The 21570-nt window shown below is 35.7% G+C and overlaps 1 pseudogene; it reads right to left on the reverse strand.

The window, feature by feature from the left end:
- Positions 1 to 4644: 4644 nt before the first annotated feature.
- The window catches only part of LOC109456644 (hsc70-interacting protein), a 69570-nt pseudogene continuing 52644 nt past the window's right edge, over positions 4645 to 21570 (reverse strand).

Below are 21570 nucleotides of genomic sequence, written 5' to 3' on the forward strand. Positions count from 1 at the left end.
TTACATTCTCTGAATGGTGAAGCAAACAGGATAAAATGCCTCTTTGTATCCCTAATAGTAGACAATAAACCAAATGGAATTCATTTCTTTAAACTTCATAGGAAAAGGCATGGCTGAGTGTTTGGGAAGCAAGTGATGATAAAAGGAAATTTGATGTCATTATTATCACTTTGTTATGTAAGGAGGTCTTATCTTTTTTTATTCACATATACACTGATTCTATTGAACAGAAAGAAAATGGCTTTCAGTTATACCCATGACCACTGTCCCTTTGGCTAAATATTTCCTATATGATCCAAAGATCTTTAAGCTCATATTCCTGCACTGGAAGGATTTAGGTATCTAAGCTAGAGAATTATTGTATCGGGAAATTACAATATTATTTAATGGAATAATAGTTTTCAATGGTAGATGACATATTTGTAAACTTTATATGAGAGGGGCAATATGAACCACACTTTTGGTGAACGTTAGAGGAGACCCAGAGTGCTTGTGGTGTCTTGTCCAGCATTGCCTGTCTCAGACTCACCCAGAATTTTATGATAAATCTGTAATTGTGTATAAAACATTTTACACAGAATAACATTTTTACCTAAGGACAGAGCTCTGAGTCACACAATTGGTTTTTAATTTTTGGGCACAGTTTTGTGATTAAAAAGCAACAACTCTTGCCTCAGTTCCCCATCTTTAAATGGAGCTAAGAATCTGTGACAGAAAGATCCAACTTTACAGTAGCTTAACCCTTTCACTGCGTTAATTGATTTCAAGTTTTTTCTCCAAAACGTGTCAAAAATCCACGAAAAATAATTACAGTATTTATATATTTAAGTAAATAGAGTTAAGGTGCTGCGTTTTATTCAAATAAATGATTACTTTAAAGTATAAAAATTTCCTATTGTTATTCATTCTTGAAAAAACACAAAAATATAGAAAAATGTACATCTGCTTTCCTAAACTTCCTTTCTGGAACACTGAGCTCGTGGAGTAAAGTTGAACGCCGCAGTCAGAGGCACGAAAATATCATTAGACTATAGTCAAACATTGCAGTGAAAGTGTTTTTAAAGACCCAAAAAGTGTTTATTTTTTCCTTAGTAAACAGAATGTAAAGAGTTGAATGGATAGGTAGGCTACTCTGCTCCATTTGGTCATTAAAGAATTTGACTACTTTCTTAGTTCCCCACCGTTATTCCTGGACATTGCCCTCATCAGTGTAGTTGAAGTTGGGTCGCAGCTGTGTCTGTGTTCTAGCTCGTAGGGAGAGAGAGAAGCATAAAAACAAATCAGACACAGTGTTTTAATGCCTAGTCCTAGAAGTGGCATGCTATTCACTTCCACTCACGTGCAACCCTAGTACTATGAAAGAAGGGCAGAATGGTGACCTGGTACAAAATGGGCGACGGAAGTTGAGTGTGGATGAGAAAAAAATGTACTGAAGTAGTGGGATACACCCTGTATTTGTTCAGAGCTGTTTAAAGCCTAGCTCAGAGTTATTTTCGTTTTGCCTTGGTCACTGTCATACTTCTCTGAAGTGAAAATAGGTTATTTCCCCCCAAGTGTATATATTCTGAATTTTCTTCTCAGGGCTTTAAAACTGCTTTCAATATATCTGCAATATATTTTTTAAAGCTAGAGGAAAACGTGTTGAAATGAGTCATTTTTTCACTCTGGTTCTTGCAAGTTTGCTCTGTCCAACTGTACACTGCCTGAGCAAATGCATCTACAAAGTGTTCAAGACTTTCATTGCCTCAGTTGGTCATCCTAAGACGAAGTCAGGCAAGGGGAGGTATTGTTTAAACAATGTTCCCAAACTTTGGAGATGAATATTTTTCAAGTATCATCCTGGTGTTTTTGACTATAAATGAAATACAGTATTTATATGAACTTTAAGCTTTAAATTTGGGGGTTGCTGACATTTTTGGAAGCCCATATATTTTTTAAGAAACTTTATTCTAAAAATGCTTATGCTCTTCAAAAACTGGCTAACCCACAATAACAGCTTGAATTATTCAGGTACCTCAATTCCGATCAATCCCATGTTGTAATGTTAGTAAAGCTTGACAGTATCATGTGAAATCAATAATAACGTGTTGCTGCTGTGGCAATATGGTATAACGTCTGAGAGAGCATTGACAGTTTTCCATAACCTTCCAAATCACACATTTATTCCACTTTCCAAATATGCCTCTGCTGTCTGAGCTTCAAAAGGCCTCTTTTGGCAGGCTGGCCATTCATTTTTAAACTTTTTCTATAGACTATTTTTTTCTGTATTTCTTCCTGTGCCTCAGTTCACAAACGCAATTAATATATATTGCGTTAACGTATTTTGGGCAATTGTATGTTCATGTACCTTATCAACTGGATTATTAGCTCTTAGAAATCAAAGGTTTATTATTTTTGTCTTTTTCTTTATCCTAGAGCCTCTAATATATTCCTAAGCATAGAAAAACCATTAAACAATCACTTTTGAGGTACGAGAGAATGACTGAGTGAATTAATAACTGTAACCAAAGAATATGCCTGGATATAGCAGACTGACCATGGGAAGAAAGGCTTCCTTCTCCCTCCAAAATTATCAGGATCCTAGGAATAATATAATCAAACATAAGTTTAGATTTATAACTGAGTGCCAACAAAAGGGAAATCCACAAGTAACACAGATAGAGAGTAATGAGATAGATGATAGATAGATAGACAGATGATAGATAGATAGATAGATAGATACATAGATAGATAGATAGATAAAATAAAACCCTAACAGAGTAAGGGAAAGGTGATGATGCCACAATGACTTTTTTATCCTACAGACTGGCTGAAGGCTTTAGACTTCAGGAAATGGGACCAAAGATTCAAATGACCTTGTAGTAATATTTCAGTGTACCTCTGTAAAAAAAATGGTTTTTGTGAGTTATACCTCAGTCAGAGGATTTTCCCCTTCCTGTCTCCATTTCTACACATGGTGCCCCAGAACTCCACTTTCTATTGGGGGTTGTACTTGCGTGGAGAACTATTGAATGGAATTGTTCATATGTGATGGCCTAGTGGGGTACCCACGCTCAGGTTAGCATAACACCGACTCCTTTATACCATATGAAATAACATATTCCATGAGGGTATGTGATTATGTGTTTAATGATCATCTCCACTATTGTAATGTAAGGTTCCTTATGTCATCTATACACAAAATTTTGCATATAATTACAGGTAGTACAGATGCTCTCTGAAGTCCATCCATTCATTAAACAGATATTAACTGAGCCGTTGTTATGCGACAGGCACTACATTAGGCAAAAGGCTCTAGGAGTGAACAAGTTAGGCCTAATTCCTGTTCTTATGTCATTTCACTTATTCTTACCTTATTAAAATCATTTGTGTACCATCATATTTCCACCTGCGAGACGATGAATTGCTTGGGAGGTATTTTTTTATGTGTGGAAATAATATGAAACATTTATTTACATATCAGACAAGAACAGAGTGAAGTAATCCAAATTAACTGCAGCATTATAAAAATCATCACTTTACCACAGTGTAAGATTTAAATTCATCTGCATAAGGGTACGTGTTATATAAAATGTAGGCGATTGCTGCTGGACCTTGAGATTATCATGCTAAGTGAAATAAGTCAGACAGAAATAAGTCAGTTGAAAACCATGTGAGCTCACTCATAGGTGAGATATAAAACTGAAGACAACAAAGGAACAAGGCAAATAAACAAACAAACCTTCATAGACGCAGACAATAGTTTAGTGGTTACCAGAGGGTAAGGGGGGAGGCGGGTGGTAGATGAGGGTAAAGGGGATAAAATATATGGTGATGGAAGGAGAACTGACGCTGGGTGGTGAGCACACAATGTGATATATAGATGATGTAATACAGAATTGCACACCTGAAACCTATGTAACTTTACTAAGCATTGTCACCCCACAATCAATTTAACAAAATAAAAAACAAAGCATTTAAAAAGACAAATCAAAATGCCTCAGTAACCATATAGTCAACTCAAATTTTATGTATTTAAATATTATATTTGCCTCCCATGAATGAATCTTTATTTCACCCAAACCAAGCAATAAATCTTCCATACTGAAGTATTTTCTTTACCCAACTAATTCAAAGGAAAACACCAACATGATTAGTAAAGAAAAATGTAGGGTTTAACGCTCCCTTTTTTTTATTTTTATTAGTTTCAGGTGCACAAGACAAAGCAAAACTTAGACGTTTCTCATTTATATCCCTCACACTGTGTGAACCCCCCTCCCCCCATCCACTATCCCTCTGTACGTTCTCCAAATTAATTTTCAAAACCCCGTGGTATCTTGTGGTTACCGACTATTTTCTAAACTCTCACCTTCCCCTTATCCCCACCCTCCCGCCCCTCTAGCAACCCTCAGTTTAAATTTAAGATTTTTAAAAGGGTTTAAAGATTGTAATTCCCAGTAGGAAAACGTTATCTGACGAATATGCTAATCACAAATCACTGTAGAATGCTACAACTGCATTTGGGCCAGAGGGGTAAGGGATTCTCTACAAAGAATTCCAGCTTTCTTTATGAGAGGGTCAGAGGTACACTGGTTTGTCTTATAGCGACATCCACTGGGTGATCTACGTTGCTTTTCCTTCAGCAAGGACTTTGTCAGAAGGGCATTATGCTTGACCTTCAAATTTGGCAGAAACTTTACTGATGAGATTCACAACATGTGGGTTGCTCTGATATTTTGACCTATTTGCCAGGATCTGGGCCACATCCTGGAAGGCCACCATAATTGTAGATCCAGCATGATTGCAAGAACCTCACGATCTCTAAGACTTTCACTGAGTCCAGGCGCTGCTGCCATTCCAGTCATGCTCCCTCCCATTCCAGGCATTCCTCCAGGAAAATTAGCAGGCATTCCCCCAGGAAAGCCACTTGGAAAAGAGCCGGACTGAGCACCTGATTGTCCTCTGGCTTTTTCCTCCCTCTGGGATCTCTCAGGTTCTTCCAGAGCCTTCTTAACCCTTCCCATTCTTTGATCTCTCGCTCTCACGTTTCCACTCATACTTTCTCCAATGTTCTGCAATTTTCTGGGCCCCAGGTTGAACTTCTTTCAGCATCGCACTGGCATCTTCATCATAATCCAATTTACACGCAAGGGCAAGGTCATAGGCTGCTTCTTCCCAATGGCCCAGAAGTCCGTGTGCTTTACCTTGCCATTTGCAGGGCTGAGCTGAATCAGGAATTATTTCAATAGCTCTGCCACAGGTTCGGATGGCAGCAGTTGGCTCCTGTAATTTGATGAAGACACTGGCTCTCTTGGCAGACAGAATGGCCAAGCAAGGATTCGGCTTGATGGCATCTGTGAACAAGTCGATGGCTTCTGTAGTTCACTATCATTTACGGCATCAGTGACAGCCACTTCTTTATCATTTGCCTGATCCATCATCTCCTCGGTTATCTCTACATTTTCATCTCCCATTTCTTGAGAGGCATCAGTGTCTGGTTCAATCATATCTTCAACGTCAATTTCTAGATCACTTTCCTCCATTGATGGTTCGACTGTCTCTGTGTTTTCCTTTTTTGTCTTACTGTTTGTTCTTTGATATTTTCTTCTGTTTTATGAGTAGCAGGTGGCATTTTACCCCCCAAGCTCTCCACCCACTCCCTCAGAAGTGCATTTCCTCAGTGTGCACAATGCTTGGATCCTGCTTACACATTTTCACGAAGGCCCGGAGCTCACTCACTCTGTGAGGTTCCGTGGTGGGGAAGTGGCAGCAGGCGGTACGTGCGACTGAGGCCGTGCAGGCCCTGGGCACTAGCTTGACATGACCTGATAGAAGGATGGTGCAGTTGGTTGAGAGTTTTAATCTGGACCTAACAGAGTCTGGCACAAGGCTGTGCGGGACAGAGAGTTGAAATTTGTTTTTTTTAAAAACTGATTTAGCAGACTAATAAAATACTGGCATTTCAAGTAAATTAGCTTTTTATTTCTCGTATGTGTCACATAACTTCCCCATCCCACCCCGATGAGAAATAAGTGGTGTAATTTACTGCCCAAATAATTTAGTAAAAGTGATAATTAACAATCATTCTAAGAATCTAGAAACCTATTTTCATACCAAACTGGAGAAAAGAGATTTTATAACCACACAACCTCACTGAGGTTTTCATGGCAATGCAAACAATGATAGTTTGATGATTTGTACTTCACTGCACAATTGGAGATTATAAGAAATTTGTGAGGAAGGAAAATATGTAAAACAGCAGGAGAAAAATTAACTTTTATGAATTCGTAGTCATGCAATTCAGCAATGTTGCTACTGAAGGAGAGAAAGTGAGAGGGAGAGGGAGAAGGAAGGAAGGAGGGAAGAAAATATTGGCAGGAGGAGGAAGGGAGAGAGAGAGAGAGAGAGAGAGAGAGAGAGAGAGAGAGAGAGAGACTGACTTATCCGTAAACAAATAAAGAATGCTACTTCTTCTTAGGCATATCTGGACATTGGAACACACTGAGCACAGACCAGGCCTCACAGAATGGTCAATATTTTCCAGAGAATTTATACCGCATACAGTACAATTTCTTTTTTTATCACAATGATAATATTGGATGTGAATAATAGAAAGATAGCAGGAAAAATGGTAATTATAAAGCACTTAGGACTAAGTGATGAAATCACTACATATTAAAATGTGTGGGATGCAGTGCAAGTTTCATTTAGTGAAATGTTTATGTTAAAGAAAGAAGAAAAATTGAAAACTACTGTGAAAAACACTTCTCTCAAAAAGTTAGAAAATTACCACAAACTAAATAGAAACAAAGTAAAAGGGAGAAATATTTATACGTAACAAGAATTAATAAATAAAATTATAAACAATAGAGAACATAACACATTCAAAGCTTATAACATTTTTAAAAATTAAAAAGAACTTCTGACAAGATTTTTACACAAAAAATAAAGTAAAAATAATCGTTAAAAATTACTAGAAACGAATACAGATATACTAGAAATATTATCATGAGAATACTATAAAAATCATCAGTCAGTTTGAGAAGTTCCATATAGAGGACATTCTAGAAAATATATATCAATAAATCATATATGTTTAATCTGTAGTTAAAATACTTCACTTACCAGTATCACACCTCTATGCAAAAGAAGTATGAGACTCAAGGAGTTTTAAAATTCTGTTTTTACCAATGTTCAAGAAACAGAAAATTCATATCTAACAAAACTCTTCCAGAGAAGCAAAATAGAAGAAAATCTGCCATCTTCATTATGAGACTGTAATAACCTTGACATCAACACTTGACAGGGACAGTGCAATACATAAAAATTATAGGCTTATCTGATTATTTAGAATACATATAATAAACCTCAATAAAATATTGATAAAATTGAATCCATCAACACATAAGATAAATGACGCATCATACAAAAGCAATGTCTAACCAAGCATCATGAGGATGGTTTCATATTAGGAAATCAATTACTATAATTCAAAATTCAATGGCCATTTATGATAAAGCTATTAGAGAACTAGGAATATGAGAGCATTTCTTTCTAAATTCATAATGGGTGTCGATTAGAAACCTATAACAATTATCATATTTAGTATTATCTCTTTAAAAGCTGTCATTTACAAGTAAAGATCAAGAATGCTATTTATCATTGCTGTAATTCATTACAATACTGGACTTGGTAGTCCATGAAATAAGACATGAAAAATAAATGGGATATAAAGATTGTAAAGAATGTAAGAAAATGGTAGTACTTTATAGATGTCTTGATTTTCTACGTAAGGAAATCCAAGAATATATCTATACAAACTATTAAATCATTAACAAATCAAGTACATCCGTTATATGCAAGAAAATAATGATGTAATTAAAGTATTTTCATATACCTAAACTACCAATTAGAAATTATCATAACAAATTGTCTGTTCACAGTAGAAACAATAACAAAAAAATATACTCCTTAGGATTAAATATAGAAAATACATGTGATAACTTAATGGAGAAAACTGCACAACTTTATTGAATAACATAAATCTTGACCTGCAAAACCCCACAGAGTAGAGTGAAACCTAAGGTAAACTATGGTCTTTAAGTGATTGTGAGGTATCAATGTAGGTTCAACCTTGTTAAAAAAAAAAAAAAAGAAAGAAGAATAATTAAAAAGTACCATTCTTGTGAGTGATGAAAATAGGGGAGGCTATGTGTAGGGGGAAAAGAGGTAGATGGGAAATCTCTGTACCTCCATCTCAGTTGTGTTGTAAACCCAAAACTGCTTTAAAACATGGTTTTAGGGCGGAAAAAGGCACCCTAAAAAATTGACCACAAACATTAGGATTTTAGCAAATTGTGCATAAAATGTCACAGTATCGGGGCCAGCCCGGTGACTCAGGCAGTTAGAGCTCCATGCTTCTAACTCCGAAGGCTGCCGATTCAATTCCCACATGGGCCAGTGGGCTCTCAACCACAAGATTGCCAGTTCAATTCCTCGAGTCCCTCAAGGGATGGTGGGGAGCGCCCCCTGCAACTAAAATTGAACACGGCACCTTGAGCTGAGCTGCCGCTGAGCTCCCGGATGGCTCAGTTGGTTGGAGTGCGTCCTCTCAACCACAAGGTTGCCAGTTCAATTCCTCGGCTCCGCAAGGGATGGTGGGCTGCACCCCCTGCAACTAGCAACGGCAACTGGACCTAGAGCTGAGTTGCGCCCTCCACAACTAAGACTGAAAGAACAACTTGAAGCTGAACGGCACCCTCCACAACTAAGATTGAAAGGACAACAACTTGACTTGGAAAAAAGTCCTAGAAGTACACACTGTTCCCCAATAAAGTCCTGTTCCCCTTCCCCAATAAAAATCTTAAAAAAAAAAAATGTCACAGTATCATACTGATGTTAAGTCCCTCAAAAATGATCTTGAGAATAATTTCTTGCAACAAAATTCCAGACAGGATTCAATGGAACTTAAGAAGCTGAGTTTAAAAATACAATGAAAATACATCGAATAATTGATACAATTGTGAAGACAGTCGATGAGATGAGGAACCTTGCTGTACCAAATATGAAGGCATTAAAGAGCAGAAAACATTTAGAATGTGTGACTTGTCACATGGATAGTCAAATTAACCAACTGAAAGAATGAAAACTTCAAAAACTTTCATGTATATGTAAAAGAAGTGTTTATTGAACAGTGGTAATCAAACTGCTTGGGTTCAAATCCTGGCTCCTTCACTTACTGGGTCTGTGACAGTGGAGAAAGTGTTTCACCTTTCTTTACATCAGTTTCTTTGATTGTAGAATGGAAATAATACCTTCTTCATACAAGTGTTGTGAGGATTATATGATATAATGCAAATACAATGACTAACACATAACATATGTACAAAGGTTGTTAGCTATTATAAGAGTGTTTGGTATATGGCAGAAGTGGCACTGGAAACTAGTTGTGAAAAGATGGATTTTAAAACAAATTATGCTGAAACAATTTGCAATCAATGTAAAAACTAAACTGAGACTTTGAAAATAACACCATAACCTCTCTATCCTAGATAAGAAAAGAAAAAAATATATTTTAAGAAATGTAGAAGAAACTGTAAGAGAATATTTTAATTACATCTGAAGAAAAGATTTGTAAACAAGATAGAAAGTTACAAATCAAAATGAAAAGACTAATAATTTGATATCAAAATTGAAATTTTCTGTAAGACAAAAGCTATCGTAACTTAGCACAACCATAATAACTGACTTGGAGAAGACATTTGCAATGCATGTCACTGAAACTAATTAACATCTATAACATACAAATAACTAATATGAAGAAATACGCAAAAATCAAATGGACTAATAGAAGTACAGCCAAAGTCTAAAAACTGGTAATTCACAGAAGAAACATGAAAGGCCAATTACCTAGGAAATAGGCTCAAATTTACTAGCATACAGGGAACTGCAAAATTAAGAAATGATGTATCTCATACTCACCAATGTGGCAAAGTATGATAATGCCATGCCAAGTTTCGGAACGGAAATGGACAAAACAGACTCCTTTACACTGCTGGTGGGCATATAAATTGGTAGAACCAATCTGAAGAGCAATTTATCTAATAAATATACACGAGGGCTGACAATTAAGTTTGCGAACTCATCCTAGAAAAAGTGTTACCTATCTCATTGCTGAATATCACAATAGTCACCTTCAAAGTACTCCCCTGGGGAAGCTATGCACCAACACAGTGCCTAGTCCACCCTTCAAAGCAATTTTGGAACTCTTTTTCTGGAATGGCCATCAGAGCTGTCGTAGTATGACCCTTGATGTCCTGAATGTCATCCAAATGTCTTCCTTTCAATATTTCCTTTATCTCCAGGTAAAGAAAGAAGTCACTGGGGCCAGATCAGGTGAGTAGGGAGTGTGTTCCAATACAGTGATTTGTTTCCTGGCTAAAAACTCCCTCACAGACAGTGCCATGTGAGCTGGTGCATTGTCGTGTTGCAAGAGCCATGAATTGGTGAAAAGCTCAGGTCGTCTCACTTTTTCATGCAGCCCTTTCAGCACCTCCAAATAGTAAATTTGGTTAACTGTTTGTTCAGTTGTTACAAATTCATAATAATCCCTCTGATATAAAAAATGGTTAGCAACATCATTGCAACATGTTCCCGAATTTAAGTGTCTGACCTTATATATTCCCTAACGTCAGCAATCCCAGTCCCTGGTACATTCCTTAAACAAACAAACAAACAACAAGAAACCCACAAACCGGTATCATAACTCTTATGTGGTGAATTGTGTTCCCCCAAAATTCATATGTTGAAGTCCTAACCTCCATAACTTCAGAAGGTGACTGTCTTTGGAGACAGGATCTTTAAAGATCTGATTCTGTTCAAATGAGACCATTAGGGTGGGTCCGAATCTTATCTGATCTATTGTTTTTATAAGAGGAGGAACTCTGGACATCAAGAAAGACACCAGGGATTCCTGTGCACAGAGAAAAGTCCATGTGAGGACACAGTGGGAAGGCAGCAGCCATTTACAAACCAAGTAGAGAGGCCTCAGGAGAAACCATACCTGCCGACAACTTGATCTTAGATTTCCAGCATCCAGAACTGTGAGGAAATAAACTTCTGTTCTTTAAGCCACCCAGTCTGTGGTGTTTTGTTATGGCAACCCTAGCAGACTAATACAAGAACATATAACATGTGCACACGGACATATATACAAGGATTTTTATTATAATGAGAAAACGGAAAAAAATCTATTCATCAATAGACTGATAGAGGAACAAGTAAGTTAATTCTGAGAGGCAGTGATGTATACTGGTTAAGAATCCAGTCTTTAGAGCTCAGTACAATTCCTAACTCTGCCACTTACTAGTTATATAAACTTGGTTAAAGTTACTTGTTTTCTCTGTGTCTTACTTAGACTCCACACTTGTGTAATGGGTATAATAGTATCTTCCTCATAGGGGAGATTTGAGTTAATACACGTAAAGTACTTAGCACATGTCTGACACTTTGTAAGTCCAATGAGAATGTTAATATTACTAATAAACTATTATATTCATATGGAAAAAGTACAATACTTACTATAGAAAGGTCACAATAAGTATAATTAGACAATTATTCTGCAATGTTATATTTTAACAGAAAAGTTCTGACTCAAACACTGCAAAATCCTTATATTTGGGTGATAGCTAAATGGGTGTTTGTAATATTACCCTCCGTACCCTTCTGCATATTTAAAATACATTTTAACTGTAAAAAGACAAAGCGCATTCAAAGATATAGAATGTCTAAAAAGTAATAGCTTTAGGGTTACATTAAAATGGTGAAACATCCCGAATTATAAAATATCCACTTTTTATTGTGGAGCTCAGCTCAGTACTGCAAAGCTCTACCAAGAGTTACAGAAGCGATTTGAGGCATTTGAGCAGTCGAAAGTAGGCTTAGGACCAGACAAAGCATTATCTATTGGGCCAGAAAGTGACACTGCATTCAAAGTTTATAAACCCAGCAATTTATTTTCCATAAGGGAGCAACAAAAAGGAAAAAAATTACTTTATCTCCATCAAGGGTTATGATGTGAAATTTACTCCAATTCTCAATGGGGAATAACCATTGAAATACCTCAGGTTTTTTTGGTGTTTTTTTTAAAGTGTGAATGAGGGCTCGGAAACCATCGAAAAGCAAATGTGTAGGTGTGGCAGGAGAAATAGAGGAGGAAAATATTTTCCTCTGAAAAAGAGTGACTTCAGATGCAAGAAAGTATATTTGTGGTCCAACCTGGTAGTTGGCTATATTTGTTTCATCTTCTAATTAATTGGACACTTTTCCCATCTCAGCACTTTTATGCTTTTCCCATTTTAAAAATAGCATGCATTATTTTGAGTATTGGTGTCATAATATGCTTTTTATTTTAGAGATGCATGGCCTCAATTTTGCAAGCACTCTGAAGACTGGGCAGTGTGTCACCATTATTAAATATTCTATGTTATACTTTGTGCACTGCTATAGACCTTTGAAGCTATTAGTTTAACTAGTGCATGCTGATAGAATATACTATAAAGGAAGCTCGTGAATTTATGAAAGAGCATGTACATCTCATTTCACCAATTAGGAAAAATCAGGAGGAAGGACGGTGAAAACAAATGAAGCATATTCTGATCACACTGAAGTAACCATTTAGACCAAACTCTTTTGATGTTGGTAAGGCCTCAGGTCCAAGTGAATTTCATTCTTCAGAGAAATAGTAATGTCAACCGTAAAATCCCTTTTTGTGTCCTCAAGATTAGAACAGAGGTGGAGCATAGATAACTTCCACTTTAGCACTGATACTTAGATATACAATTATATAATCCTCATTCCAGAATATGTTTGAAGGCACAAAACGGCACCGATGAGTGGTGTTTGACTACTTATATACATTGTTTCCAAAAGGAGAGGACAGCAAAATCTGATTGATGATTTCCTTTTCTCTGACCGCAATTCTTGGCAGATATGGAGACTCTCTTCTCCAGAAAGTGAATTGATGACTGTGGAAATGGAGTTCTTTGCTTGAAGTAACTGGTTCTGCTATCCTGAGTTCCTCAAATTACCGTCAAAGAAGAGAAATATTTTCAGCAAATATCCTCTCCCCCAAAGTATACAGAATTGTTGCCACTGAAATGATATGTTGGTTTTACAGATGGAATTCATACCGTGAATTTCTGAGAAAAATTTGAGTTAGTGACTCTAGGCAACTTTGCACCATGTTCCTTCCATCTGGAATGTCGTTTCCTAGAATGTTCACACGTATATGTTCAAGTTCTACCCAATTTTGACACACCACCTCCTTGGGAAGGTGATCCCTGATTCCTCCCCATTTTCCTTTCTCTAGCATCTCTGACCCCCCCTCTTATTGCATAAAAAGAAGAGGAAGAGGGATGGGAGGAGTAAAAGGGTCAACAACAAAACAAATAGCTCTTATTATTTATTGAGCATTTATTGTGCAGGAGAGGGTGTGCTTCATATCCATGAGCTCATTTAATTTCCACAATAACTCTGTGAGCAAGAAACTATTATTATTATTATTCCTAGATGTTAATGATCCAGAATCATTCATCTAATAATTAATGGGATCTAAATTCAAACTGGATCTGTTGGCATCCACTGCTCTCTGTTGCTTTCCTATGAGCTGCCCAAGGGCAGGGTCTCTGTCTGATTAATCTCAGTTTTGTCTGCAATACCTTGCAAGGAATAGGTGTTGAACACCTTTTTTGGCTTACTATATGCATGTGAGTCAGAGAGCAAGAGGATGTAAGATACAATTTTAAGGATTAAAAATATCAAGCTGAAAAAGGTTATATTATAATTCATATGAATATATTTTGGTTAATAGTATTAATAACTTTTACCTTTACAACCCTTTCCAATTTCCAAAAATGTTCCACATGGTGTAAAAGACATTAAAATTTCAAAAGGTAGACCATTAGTGTAATTTTAACTATTAACATACCATGTTTCCCCAAAAATAAGACCTAGCCGGACAATCAACTCTAATGCGTCTTTTGGAGCAAAAATTAGTATAAGACCCGGTCTTATGTTACATTATATAAGACCCGGTCTTACATTATAGTAAAATAAGACTGGGTCTTATATTAATTTTTGCTCCAAAAGATGCATTAGAGCTGACTATCCAGTTAGGTCTTATTTTCGGGGAAACACGGTAACAATAGCTAGAGAGTATACAGACTATACTTAAAAATAATTTCTTAAAATAATTTGCTATGACATTGAAAAAAAATAACTTTTGTATGTTAGGCTTCCAGATACTCAAATTGATATGAAAAGCTGTCTAAAATACTCAAAACCTTTAAGCTTTGTAAAGTAACTCAATCAAAAAGGTTAACATTAATCAACTAACAATAATATCTACAATTATGTCATCATCATTAAATATTAAGAAAGCGTATGCCAAGACAGAATTCAAAGATGTCAGATAGAAAACCATTTTCATTCTCCAGGACAATAATTCTCAGTTTGTGCTAAAATTACATATCTCACTTGATTCTTATTTTTTTTTTTTTTTTTTTGTCTTTGAAGGCAAAAACAGCTCTTCAGTATATACAAGAAAAAAAGAACAGAAAGCATTATTGCTGTGGCAGCTGCTGTTACTGCTGATTTCATAACCCAGCATCTCCTTGACACATACACAGCTGACCAGATTTGCTGATAAAATGGGAGGCATCCTAAGTTGTTAATTTACTGAACACTGTTCTTTAATAACTATGGAAGACTTACTCATACTATGTTGAGCTTTGCAAACAGTCAAAAATGGATGAATGATATTTAATGTTAAATAATGCCAGTATTTTAATTGCTAACCTGATATTATCAACTCTGATATAATGTGGAGAGCATTACTTTTTTAAATTGAATAAATAAGAAAGAGAATGTGGCACAATTGAAATGAGAAAAACGCTTAGCGCACAATTTCACCATTTAAGACAATATCAGCAAAGACAATTTAGATAAGAGCCACTGAAATGGGATAAAATTCAAGAAACATTTTTAAGAGCTACTACAAAGCCTTTCGCTGGGGGCTTTAGAACAGGGAAACAGATGGGGGAAATAATTGTCTAACATTTATGTTAATGTACCATAAAACCCCAATTATCCAGGCTGCTTGGGGAATCAGGTGTTTGGCTTAATTTTTTGGTTAGCTGAGAGTTACTCTAAAATCCAGTACAATTTCAGCCATTGTTGTTGAAAATTGTTCTAAACTGGTTGCATAGTGTCTTGGAATTATAATTGCATTTTTCTTTGTGGATCTTGAAATGCTTCAAGGGCATTGTTCTTTGTAGATCTTGCCATATTCTTCAAGGTCATAATTCTGAATGTGTAGAAGTATAATGGCAGACGTGGACTCATGGGTAAAACTAGGATACACTGGAAATAATTTTTTTAAATAAATGTATAACGTGAATTTCTTTTGCATTGACTCCCCTCTTTTTTTTTAAGCACTGCCCTTCTGTGCAGGCAGTAAAGGTCTTCTGGGCACGGTTTAGGGGTTCTTAGGGAGTCTCCTGGATCTCAAAATGTTCCTAGCCACACCTATCGCCATTAGAGATGCAGTCATTTGAAAGTATAAATTCATGATTTTAAAACACAATTATCTCTGAGAAGAGTTGATAATTGATTGTTTATATCATAGTTTAAATTCATCTGATCAAATTGCTTTCTATTAAATAGCTACCTGAGGTCTATAAACAGATATAATGGGATTTTTGATTGGGAAAGAAATTTGGAAGCATATAAGATTTTCAGGGAATCATGCAGTACCTACATATTAATGAATGACAGAAAAAAAACTTACCCTTATTAGGAAGTATTTTTAAAGCTCTCATTGTTAAAGTAGCCAGTGTTACCTTATCACACTATTTTGTAATTGCTCATTTTACTCAACATTATTTTTTAAAACACTCTATGTTCTGTGATGGCAGGAACTCATCATACTTATATGATTATTTAATATGTGAAGTTAGCCTTTACCATTGTGTTGACTGTGCTTAGGGTAGAGTCTGGTGCAAAGTAGATGTCTGATAAATATTTGTAGAAAGGATAAATGTATTAATGACGTGAAAATATTTGTGAACAGTAAACATAGAGGTAGAAGGGATTTTTACACATAGCAATTGGTATTATGATGCTGATAATGATTATGTCAAAAGTACTCTAAATATTTATAAATGAGGAGATTGAGTTTCAGAGATGTTGCATATATTCATAACATCCTGGACATCTTCTTCATAAAATTTTTCATAATTTATTACTGAATCATGCTGGTTAGTTTATTGTTAGTCTATACTCTGAAATATAGGTTCTAAGAAGGTAGGGGCATGTAGTTTTATTTATGCTGTATCACAAAACCTAGCTGAGTACCTACCATATAGTAATTGTTTCACAAATATTGGTTGAATAAATCAATGATTAAAATTTAATTGATAACATATCATCTTGTTTGAATTTTAAAAGAAAAGGGCAGAAATGTGTCAGGAGATGCCATGTGATCATGATTAAAATGACCATTTACAAATTAAACTTTTATTCCATCCAATGTCATTCAGCAACCACATAACTGGTTTTCTGAGATGGCACTTTGTCTACAAGACACGGAATAAGAAAGAAGTCAACTTACATGAAATTACTATCAAGCATGAATTTTGAGCTATATTTGAATATATATCCTATACTTTGGAACATGTCAGCGTTAATTTTACTCTATGCACAAGATGAATTGTTCACAGATTAAATATGTATATATGTACATACATATATACACATATACACATACATATATACATACTACATATGTATATGGTCTACATTCATATTTATATATAGTTACATACCCTGTAACCTCACCATTTTATAGTATGTATTGCCAAATAGTTTGGGCTCATATAACATGCAACAAACTCTACCAATAGTCGTCTAGGCACTGAACTTGGCTTTAAACACAAAAATGTGTAATCTGTAGCCCTTGTTCTCAAGCAGATTACAGTCTACCGAGAAAGACAATTGCATACACAAATACAACGATGCGATACGTAGTACAATAGATGTGTGTTTAAAGTATTTTGAGAAGAATCCATTCTTTTTGAGTGGGGCAAAGTGAAAGGAGATGGTAAGAGAATGTGAGAGAGAGGAGGTGGTATTTATATTGGAATTTGAAGGATGAGTAAGCCCTTAATGTTGAAGCTAATAATGACAGATATTGCAGGGAGAAAGAATTGCATGGCTACTATACAGAACCATGAGAGAGTATTCTACATTTGAGGAAGTTACAGTATGTATGGAATATATGCTGTGATCAACTTTTGAAGAGCCTTTTACATCAAGCTAAGAAGTTTTAACTTCTTCCAAAGGCTAGTGGAGAGCTACTAAAAAAGATGGAGACTGATATAATCGGCAAATTGTTTTGATGAAACCACTCTCATAGTGTGGATGATTTTTGGGGGAGGAGGGGTAAATTGGATACAGGAAGTCAGTATCAAGGTTACTTCCATAACCCAAGTGAGAGATAATGAAAATGTAAATTAGAAAAGTGGCAGTGACGACAAAGAGGAAAAGAGAAATGAAAGATGTGAGAGAGTTTCAGTAGTTTCGAGGATGGTTTTATTGATTTCACTAGAGTCAGCTCACATTTTATTCTAAATTCTGTGTTATACTACCTTTTTATTTAAATCCAATAAACATTAATAACAGTTAACAATTATACAAGGCTGTGCGCTTCACTCTAGGTAAATAGGCCAATAAGATACAATTTGCCCTCAAGGAGCTCAGAGTCCACTGGTAATACACTCCACTGGTGACTTAATCAAGTAAATGGTATTCAGTGTACTGTTTACTATAACTGTTTACTGTAAAATATGAGATAGACAAAATATAGCAAGTGGTCAGTTTAACTAGGGGATATCAGAATACTTCAAATCGAAGAAGCTTCAACTCCAGAAGCCTCTCCGGGACAAAAGTTGAAAATGACATTCCATATAATTGGTATAAGGAAGGATTGAAATAGACGAGATTTCTGGGACATATTTTATAAGAGATTTATATGCCATGCTCAGAAACGTGGGTACATTTTTTTGTTAATTTGTTATGGAAATTGGATGGCTTTTAAACAGAAGACAGGCTAGATCAGCTCTGGTTTTCAAAATGTCTTCTGGTGAGAATGTGAAGGTCAGCTAGAGGGGTGCAATCCAGGAAACCAGGAGAACATTTAGACAGCTGATTTCATGGTCCAGGAGAGTGACAATGAAGCCTAGCATGGAAGGATAGCATTCAGGATGTAGAGGAGAGGATGGATTAGAGAGATATTTAGAAAGTAAAAGCAACTGGACTTAAAATAGTGAGGGAGAAGGAAAATTCTAGAATGGCTCTCAATCATAGAATTTTTTATAATGATGCAATCCTGAAAATGCCAAACATGGAAGCAAGCCAAACTTGACTGAGCATGTCTTATATTCAGTGTGGGGCTTATGGCTTTATTTTCTGTGAAATGATACCCTTCTATGAAAAATGACACTGAAAAATGTGGCAGAATACCCTCAAATACTATTTCTAAGTAGCATCGTAATTGTGGCACCCAAACTGGATTTTCCATCTAAATCAAACTATAAGCAATGCCACAAATAATTTGTTACAGTTGACTGACACTTGATAACAAAACTATATATATTTTACATATATGCCCTTGCTGAAATCACCTTCCTCATCATCTTTCAAACAATTGGGTGTGAGATACCTAAAAGAATGGGGCTGTAGGAAATCTTACAAACATTAAATAGAAAATGCAGTTGACACACTGACACTAAAAATGTCTGCCACCAATTGGTTCTTAAAATACTGCCCGCATGACAACATAGCCCATCATAGGCTACTGAATGATTCAGAGATCAGAATAGATACCTCAGCACTGAGATCAAGGACTTTGTAGTTAGAAATGACTGGGTATAGTGATGAGTTTGGGCCTTTGGTAAGTTACTCAGACTTTCTGAGCCTGATTTTCCACATATGCAAATAAGGATTGATGATGGTGGTATTTTCTTCCTAGGATTATTTTGACGATTAAGTTATACTGCCTACCAGGACAGAAAATGGAGTTCATGAACTCATTCTAGAAAAAATGCTACATGCCTCATTGCTGAATCTCACTATGGTCACATTCAAAGTACTCCCCTGGGGAAGCTATGCAGTGATGCCAGCATTTAGTCTACCCTTCAAAGCAATTTTGGAACTCTTTCTCTGGAATGGCCATCAGAGCTGTCATAGTATTACCCTTGATGTACTGAATGTCATCCAAATGTCTTCCTTTCAATATTTCCTTTACCTTTGGGTAAAGAAAGAAGTCATTGGGGGCCAGATCAGGTGAGTAGGGAGGGTGTTCCAAGATGGTTATTTGTTTACCAGCTAAAAACTCCCTCACAGACAGTGCCCTGTGAGCTGGTGCATTGTCGTGATGCAAGAGCCATGAATTGTTGGCGAAAAGTTCAGATTGTCTTTTTAACGCAGCCTTTTCCAAATAGTAAATTTGGTTACCTGTTTGTCCAGTTGGTACAAATTCATAATGAATAATCACTCTGATATAAAAAAAGGTTAGCAACATCGTTGCAACAAGTTCACGAACTTAATTGTCACCTCGTATGTGAAGTTTTGCTAACATGGTTGCTAACACACCTGAAGAAGCAGTAAATGCTAACATTTTATTATTTGTTATCATGAAGAAAATTAACATGAAATAAAAGAGAAGCAAAGACAGAAAAGAAGAAAGAAGGAAAGGGAGAGGGTGAGGGAAGGGGTGGGGGGAGGGAGAGAGAGAGAGAGAGAGAGAGAGAGAGAGAGAGAGAGAAAGAATCCTAATATCCTTGGATTTCAGTATGCATTCCTGAGCATTTAACAAGCAAACTTTCATTATTTTCTTTAGCCTTTGATTGAGATAGTCACCTGAGGAGTTTCGATATTCTTCACTGATACTGTTTAATCCAATCTTTCCAAAAATTTTCTAAGAACTATTCAGCTGGAGTTCATTACATGAGCAAAGCTTAACACTGATTAAATTTCCTAGTACGTGTTTTGTCCTGCCCGCCATGTTAGACTGTGCCTATGCCTGTAATCCTGACACTCTTTTGGCTTCTTAGACCATTTGGTATCCAATTCAGTACAGTCAAAATGCTGACAATTGTGCCATGTGAATAGGTTATTGAGAATGAGTAATATTGGATGTCTTTGGAAGTCAGGGTCACCAAGATGCCTGGATTCGGATGCCAGGATACTAGAATTCCTAATGAGTATTTGTCACATTCTTCCTTTTCATTGTGCTGTCTCATTTCAAACTGTTCTGAGTTAATTTGCCAAGCACTTGTTCAGACACTATCAGAGACATTACACAAATATTATTTCCACATGTTACACATGATTTCAACAAATACTGAGGCCCTATCATGTGCATGACATTTTTGTTAGATATTGGATTTAGAGGAATGTGAGAGCATGCCATGGTGGACAGTAAGATAAAACTATTAATAAGGTTAAGAAAACTTATGGGAAAAAATACAAGCATGCATCTTAATAAATTAGGAGTAACCACTAAAAATTCAAACTAGAATTTATAATTGTTAAAGCAGCAAAATAGCATTTGGCATTTCTAGTGGAAGGCAAAAAATGAGGAAAGAAATTGAAGTGGAAGAAAATTAAATGAGCAAAAAATTATTGTGCATTGGTAAATTGCAACCAACACTGACTGCCTAAGCAATAATGTTTAATTTAAGGAATTAAAATATAGAATTCAAGTATAAGAAAAGAATGAAATGAAAAAAAATTAAGCATCAGAAAATAAAAAAAATCAGGAGAAGCTTGTAATTATAGTGTTCTAAAGACCTTTTCTTTTGTTGAGAATAAAATTGTAATGTTGACTAAGTTTAGAATTAAATATTAAAATATTAAGGACAACTGTTAAAAGCATATAAGTAGACTGTGTAACTTCCAAAATTTGCAATAGTAAAGAAAAAAAATAAAATTTAAGAGATTCTCAAGTCATCAAAATATAAAAAGGAAAGAGGGAAACAATAAAACGTATTTAAAAACTCAAATAGAAAGCACAAGCTAAGATCATGGAAATAATTCCAGTACGCCAGCAATCAAAATAAATGCTAATGGACTACATTCCCAGGTAAAAGACAAAAATTTTCAAGTTGCATTTAAAAATTTAAATATATAGCATTTATAAAAGACATACTGAAAATATTAAATTACCAGGAAAAAAGAATATACATATACCTATATACATGCAGCCCCACACACTCCATATCTCTGTGTGTGTGTGTGTGTGTGTATGTGTGTGTGTGTGTGTGTGTGTGTGTGTGTGTAGCAAGCACTAAATAATTCAACAGAAAGAAAGCTGGTATAGCTCTATTAACAGCAGACAAAAAATATATTTTAACACAGAATCCATCTGTGTTACAAAGGATGAAGTCATGTACCTACAGACTGTATTATATGAAAAAAAATGAACCGCTATTTCTGTTACTTACAAGCAGAATGTAATCCCAATGGATATGT

This window comes from Rhinolophus sinicus, chromosome X, assembly GCF_036562045.2.
Source record: "Rhinolophus sinicus isolate RSC01 chromosome X, ASM3656204v1, whole genome shotgun sequence".
Lineage (NCBI taxonomy): Eukaryota > Metazoa > Chordata > Mammalia > Chiroptera > Rhinolophidae > Rhinolophus > Rhinolophus sinicus.